The sequence below is a fragment of the Lactuca serriola genome, chromosome 4 (genome assembly GCF_051521515.1).
Source record: "Lactuca serriola cultivar US96UC23 chromosome 4, Lser_US96UC23_V15, whole genome shotgun sequence".
Taxonomy (NCBI): Eukaryota; Viridiplantae; Streptophyta; class Magnoliopsida; order Asterales; family Asteraceae; genus Lactuca; species Lactuca serriola.
In genome coordinates this window covers 366,987,774-366,995,339 of record NC_136411.1, presented here as the reverse complement: position 1 = coordinate 366,995,339, position 7,566 = coordinate 366,987,774, and the positions used below count along the sequence as shown (strand labels likewise).

Sequence of the window (7,566 nt, the reverse complement as noted above, 5' to 3'; positions counted from 1 at the left end):
TCATGTGCACTATCGGTCGCTTCCAACCAGATGCAAACTAATGTTCCACCGCCTCAATCTGTTTTACACAAAGCAAATTCTACTTTCCAATATCGAAAGTTGTTTCTACACCTTCCCTAAATTCCATCAGTCCTTCGTTTAATTTCTTAACCCCGTCTAGGAGTTGGGTCTCTGTTGATCAGTGTTGCTGTAAGCCCTTTTTTTCTTCGTTTGTATTTCCCTCTCCACCGCCATCTCCGTTTCCTAGCGTTTTTTTTTCATTCATTATTGATTTGGGTATGTGTTTTGAGGTTTGTAATTTATTTTGAAGTGGATCATTGATACGATTACGACCCACATATGACCCAAGAGAGACACACGTCGACCCGCCCGCTACCGTGATTACCGAAGACTTGGAAGTAAAACTACTGACTCAGTAATGGTTACACGTGATGCTCATGCATGCAGTAGTTTAGGACCCACTAGCTTAGAAGAATAAGTCTCCACCACGTGTTAGTCAGTTCCTAGTTTGGTGGAAGCACATTAGCTTCATTTTATTATTTAGTTGTAATTTGATTTTGAAGGGATCATCAGATAATTTGCTCCAACTCTCTTCATTTCTGTGTGAACATTTTGAGGAGATTGACCCTCTCGAATAGGGTCGCATCAATTGGTGCTTTCATTGTCTCTCATCATGCCTCCAAAACCTGAATCATCATCTTTCCCACCATCTATTGAAGCATCCATGGTCGCTATGGTTGACAAACGTTCCCACCTCGTTACATGAACCAATACCAATCAAGCCACAACCCAATCCCACCTAGACATCATCATGAAACAACTAACAACACAGTATGATCAAACCAATGTCTTGTTAGCTATCCTCATAAAACAAGACGAAAAATCTAAACCCTCTAACTCCTTTCTCGAGCCAGAATTCGAGCAACCATCGGCTGATAACCAACCCAGACACCCAAAAAACACCTTACCCCCCTTCAATGGCACAAACCCACTTGATTGGCATTTTCAAGGAGATCAATACTTTTCCTTCTACTGCATCCAACCCCCAGCACGCCTGAATATGGCACCTTCATCCTCACCGGGGACACATTGAGCTGGTACAAATACTTGTTCAACAGTAACCTCCTCACTACTTGGGATGACTTCACAAGAACCCTGGAAACCCATTTCAGACCCTCCACATATGATAATCACCAAGCTACTCTCTTTAAGTTACGCCAAACTTCCTCTGTAACTACTTACCAAACAAAATTCGCACATCTGAGTAATTCTGTCACCGACCTTCCTCCAAAAGCGCTCCTCAGCTATTTCTTTTCCGGTCTCCAGTCTGACATTAATCAGGAATTAGCCATACTCTGACCCTCAGACATCACACAAGCCATAGGGCTCACCAAGTTGCTCGAAGACAAACACACTGATAATCGCTATCGGCCTCATTACTCAAACCCAAACTACTCACCACCATGAGTCACTTCCACGGTATTGACCCCCACCACCATACCGACAACCACCACCACAACAGGAATACTACCTACACTGACCAAACCAAACACATCCGTACCATTTACCCGCTTATCAGCTGAGGCACTACAGCAACGACGGGCCGCTAGACTTTGTTTTCGTTGTACAGAGAAGTATCACCCAGGCCACAAATGTAATCCTCCCCAGTTCTAGATCATAGTCGACAACGAGGATGCTCTCCATTTCTCCGCAGAGGAGCTTCACTCAACTCCTACCAAAGAAATACCCTACCAATCCACTAATGCAATCCCCTACACCAACCCAACCCTTCCTAATGCACTGCCTCAATTCTTGTCCCTGTCACCAGCTGCCCTATTAGGATCGTCATCTCCACGTGCTCTAAGGGTCACATGTCTTATCATCGGACACCCCATAACAGTTCTCGTTGACTGTGGCAACACACATAACCTAGTGCAACCACGAGTAGCCACATTCCTCAACCACCACACAACACCGATTCCGACCTTCGGACCATTCAAAATTCTGGAACGTATTGGGAAAGTCGCGTATCGACTCGAACTACCACCATAATCACTCATACATCCGGTCTTCCACGTCTCACTACTTCGACCATGTTATGGAGAATCGTCACCATCAGTCCTAACGCTACCAAAAATGTTCATCGAAGACTTACCGGTCATGGAACCAGAAGCCATTCTCAACCATCGAAATACCACCATCAACAACAATATCATGCCCAAGGTCCTCCTTAAATGGAAAAACCATGACATTTCTGAAGCAACATGGGAACCAGCTAGCGAGATCACCCTCCCTACGACCTCAATTGACCTTGAGGACAAGGTCCCTCTCAACGACAAGGGTGTTGATAGGATTACGACCCACGTACGACCCAAGAGAGACACACGTCGACCCGCCCGTTACCCTGATTAACAAAGACTTGGAAGTAAAGCTACAAACTCAGTAATGGTTACACATGATGCTCATGGATGCAGTAGTTTAGGACCCCACTAGTTTAGAAGAATAAGTCTCCACCATGTGTTAGTGAGTTCCTAGTTTGGTGGAAGCACATTAGCTTCATTTTATCGTTTAGTGGCACACAAAAAGTGCCACTAAATACCAAAATAAGTGCCACTAAACGTCTCTTAGAGAATCAGCGACACAAATAAGAAATGTCACTAGAAGCGCTCCCACTAAAACCATTTAGTGACACTTTTCGGGTTTGCCGCTACATTTTTTTAGGTTTTTAGTGGAACTTTTTTATTTGCCACAACAAACAAAAAGTTTTTTGTGGCAAATATTTTGTGCCGGTAAACAACAACGCTATTTTAAAATTTATACTCCTTTATGTGACACTTTTTTGTTTGCCACTTTACAATAAAAGTATTTTGTAGCACATATTTTGTACTAGTAACTACTCACCCGATTTTGAATGCATGCTACTTATAACGATATATTTTTTATTATAACATAAAATAATAAAGCTAATTAAATGATACTCATGTGGAAAATAATAAAAATTATATTGTTTTTCATCAATGTTATTTTATTTTTTAAATAAAAAGTCTAAATAAATGTCAAATAAGTCTAAATATGGAACAAAATACATTTAGAAAAAAAAAATAAAAAAAAAACAAAAAAAAAAAAAAAACCTAGCAAAAGTAGCAAAAAATAACTTGTAACTTTATTACTTGAACTTCTTCTGTGAACTTCATGCTAGCTCTTCTCTATAATCAATCAATACGAGGAATTTACATAACATGATTCAATGGCCCTGTTAACAATTTGTACACAACCATTAATACAATACAACGGTATGGGTTACAACAAGAAACATATTATAACATTCATTGATAATGAAATTCAAGTTGATTTAAGTCGATGGAGTAGTAATCACTTCATGTTCAAGGTAATCACTAACAAATTGCTTGACATACAACCTAAGATAACCCTAAAAAGATAAAGGCACACGTGAATATATTTACTATATTAATACCTGGATTTTATTTGAATCACACTATCAGCTTCATTCAATATCAAATGGACTCCAACACCATAAGCACTCCACTCCTTAGAAGATTCCTACAAATCACCAACCACAAAGTATGGTTGATTTTCCACATCACCAATCCTCCATTCTCTCATATTTCTCTGTTGTCAAAATATTCAAATGTGATCATTATATTAGCCAAATAAAATCGTTGGTAAATTTGCACTAGTACTCGATACTCTTTAACTTATTATATGGATTTACTATATTTCAGCTTAGACAATAAAAATTTACTTTATTTTATATTTTTCAACCATAGCTTTTTATTTATCCATTGCTACTTCTATTTCTCTTAATAACATGTAAATTTCAAAACAACATATAAAGAAATGATTGCAACCTTTTAACATGATATATTTACACCAAATCTTCACCAATCTAACAATTTTCAAGCATAAAAGAGTGTTTCAGAATCTAGAGCACATGTTGTGGGGCAAAACATAAATGATGGATCATTCTCATAAACTAAAAATACAAAAGTAGCATGTGAGGGTAAATATTTGCATGCAAAACTATAGTATGAGTAAAAAAGATGTATATTTTAGAACATATACCATGAGCACTAAGTCTGCAAAGCCTCCATATAAGAGCAACATGGCATCCAAATGACCCCTTTATATGATGGAGCTTCATCAACTACCATATATTATATACATAAAACCTAAAATATATGATTAATATTTATCAAGAAACCGCTCAATGCAATCAGATATAACTTGCAAATATTACATGAGGTTTGATAAGAATTGTAGGAACTAGTTATGAAATGATAAGATTGACAAAACTTAGGAAGCATGAGCAAGTTACCATAAAAATTTGATTCCAGATAACTATGCTCTTAGTCGATCTTGTACGAAGGCCTACATAGAGTTATTTCCAACAAGCGAAACCCAAATTTTCTTTGTCTACACTAACCACAAGAACTTATGATAATTAAAAATGAAGATGTCATAATAAATACTTAGTGGCAATACAACATAGAGTGCTCTTTCTATGACACTCTTGAAATGATAACGTTCATGACGTTAACACTTATTACAACTATCTACTCACAACCAAGATTGTACTTATCAAGATTTAATAAGCAATTTACAAAAATAAGGTTAGTTGGGCTTGCAATTTGGACTAACCTTGTGTGAAATTGATCTCCAATGGGAAAAAGAAAGCATGAAATCATTAGATATGTTTTTATTATCAAGGGGTGTGACCTATATATCTATTCATTTATGAATGAAACACTACAAATCAGGTTATGGCTTCTGACTTCTAAGTTGATGAAATTACATGCTTTCTTCAAAGTTAGACCGAAAATTCCTACAATTACAGTGAATTGTTCCGTTTGGTGATGGTTGGAACCAAAGTGTCGCATATTTGCATCACAGATAGGATCTAACAGGATTGTCAGTTCAAAAATCACTTAATGATGCAATCAACTTACTAAAAACTGTTTTAATAGATGCCAAAATAATCAAATGTTAGTTAAAAGTATAGTTTAAAGAAATACAATTACCAATTTGTCATCTAAGAACCACCATAAACGAATACAATTAGATACAATAGGGTATTCAGGAAGATTTTGTAGTATATCCAAATGGACACCTTGTTAACAATCATAATCGAATACATTAGTAGGTCTAAGAAAAATGAAGCATAAGTGGTTGAGAGAGTACCAATCGAGTCTCGTAAAGCCTGATTTTTTATAGAAAAGCAAGTGGAGTAGCCACAGCGAGGTGGATGGTTCTTCAAAAGGAACATGACACTAGCTTTCTGAGGTGACCATTAGAGAGAAGTGTGGTATCAGTTCTTCAAAAGGAGGTGATATATGCTCATTATCTTCCGCAGTTTCTATTGTTATCAGTTGTTTGGCCAATCCTATCAGATCCTCCTCCTCAGAGCTCGGTTCGAAAATCAAATCAGAAGAGCATTCAACTATAGCATTCCTTTCTAATTTTATGATTTTTTTACTTCTCCAATCATGTATAGCTTGTGAAATGTATCTCGTTCTCAGACCAGGGAAGATGAGGGAAGAGCAAGGAATATGAGGGCGCAGCAGCACCAATGAAAGAGCATGTCGATGATGGATGAATTGGGAAGAGAGGTTGTGGAATTTTCCCTCTTTAAAAACACCTAATTTTTATACACCGAGAGAAGATGATAGATTGTCGACTTATATAAAGAGGGAAAAAGATTAATACAAGGAAACAAAAATAAGTAGCTTTGCTTTTCCTTCTTTAGGACGTAAAGTAAAGCGGTGAAATAGAGTGAAAACAATAATTAATACCTTAATATCTTTAGTGGCTTAAAAAAATTGGTTATTTCATAAAAGAAGATTTAGTGGTATACATTACTATTTATATGACACAAAATATATATTTTTTTTAGTTGCATTCTAATCATTATGCAACTAATATATGTGAATATTAGTCATATTAAGTGCCACTAAATCTATTAAATGTAATATAGTGACAAAAAAAATTATCTCATTGAAAATGTATGCCACTAAATATCATTTTATTTGTAGTGGAAGGGATTATCAGAAAATTTGCTCCAACTCTCTTCCTTTCTGTGTGAACATTTCTGAGGAGATTGACCCTCTCGAACAATGTCGCATCAATCGTCTGCTCTCGATGTCTCTTCATCTACATCCCAATCGACTCACGCTGTTGTTTCTCTGGGTTTGCGACTTCCGACATCACTCTGCTGTTGCCGTTCATTTTTTATTTCGATATGTGTTTTGCAGTTTGTAATTATTTTGGTGTGAATGATTATAACTTTTAAAAAAAAAAAAAAAAAAAAAAAAAAAAAAAAAAAAAAAAAAAACTCAATTTTTCTTTCTATTTTCTCAAGTGCAATAGAAATTTACCAGTTCATTGGTTTATTTCGTATTTGGGTTATACGTTTTTAACTTGGAAAAGGGGTAATGAGTTTCATTATGATTTTCAGTTAAATATGATTTCTGGGTATTGCTTCCTTTTAAGTATTATGTCTAAACACAATCTGATTTTGCTTTTACTCCATCATGAAGTTATACAGAAAGGTGTTATTTGTCTGTTCTTAATATGATTCACTCTAAAATTGACAAAAGATCTGCAAAGAGCTTAATGATCATGGTCATTTGAACTGTTATATTCTATTTTTATACAGTTTATCAGTGAAGAAATATCCAAACAGCCACATGATTGGCCAGCGGGAGATTATTGATGGCAGTTACTTAATCATAGACATAATCTTTCTGCTTCTTAGGATTTGTGCAGTGTTTTTTTTCTCTATGAATCTCATTGACTGGTTTTTGATTTCGTGTAGGCTGGTAAATATATTTGGTTAACATACTAGGAAGGACATGATCTATCTACAGTCGTGGAATTAAAAAAGTGATGATGTTTTTATTTATATTACAATTTACTTGCTTTTATTTACTTTTCATAGTATAGGAAAGGCTTACCAATACAGTTGCTCATGTTCAGGGTGCATGATGTGGAACATATGGGATAAATTACACAACTTGGGTTGTAAGAATGCATGTAGCTTTGATGATCCAGATTTATCTACATATGCATGTTCTTTCAATTGGGCTTCACTTTTTGTTTTAAAAACTAAAAGTACATATAATCAGGTTCAAAAGGATCGAGGTCCATATGGTGAAAATGTTGGTCAAACATTGACATTTCGTGACCTTGCAGCTGCAACCACCAATTTCAGCCGTGAATGCTTTTTAGGAGAAGGAGGTTTTGGTAGTTTCTATAGAGGATGTCCTCAGGGTAGTTATCTTTATGTTTTTCTATTTTACTTCTCAATGCTGTCAATACCATTTCTAAAATAACTACATAAATTTAAGATAAGCACTAGTTTTAAAATCAATCGAGTTCAAAGGGTTTGGAAAAGTTATAACCAATTAACTTCCTAATTTTCTTTGCAAAGTTGGATATGAATCTTGAGTTTCAAAGGGAGTATGCAGAGGTAATTTTTGAGTTTCAATCCACACTTATCTTTCTATGAAATTCCTCTACTGTTTTTTGAAAATTCTTCAATTTAACTAC

At 35.9% G+C, this 7,566-nt stretch overlaps 1 long non-coding RNA gene across 1 annotated transcript; it reads right to left on the bottom strand.

The window, feature by feature from the left end:
- Positions 1-3,061: 3,061 nt before the first annotated feature.
- Positions 3,062-5,683, bottom strand: LOC145100761 (uncharacterized). The gene is made up of 3 exons (XR_013705240.1): positions 5,200-5,683; positions 3,476-3,630; positions 3,062-3,253 (listed from the first exon to the last, which is right to left on the bottom strand). It is a non-coding gene; the product is annotated as an uncharacterized LOC145100761 (long non-coding RNA).
- Between the last annotated feature and the right edge of the window lie 1,883 nt (positions 5,684-7,566).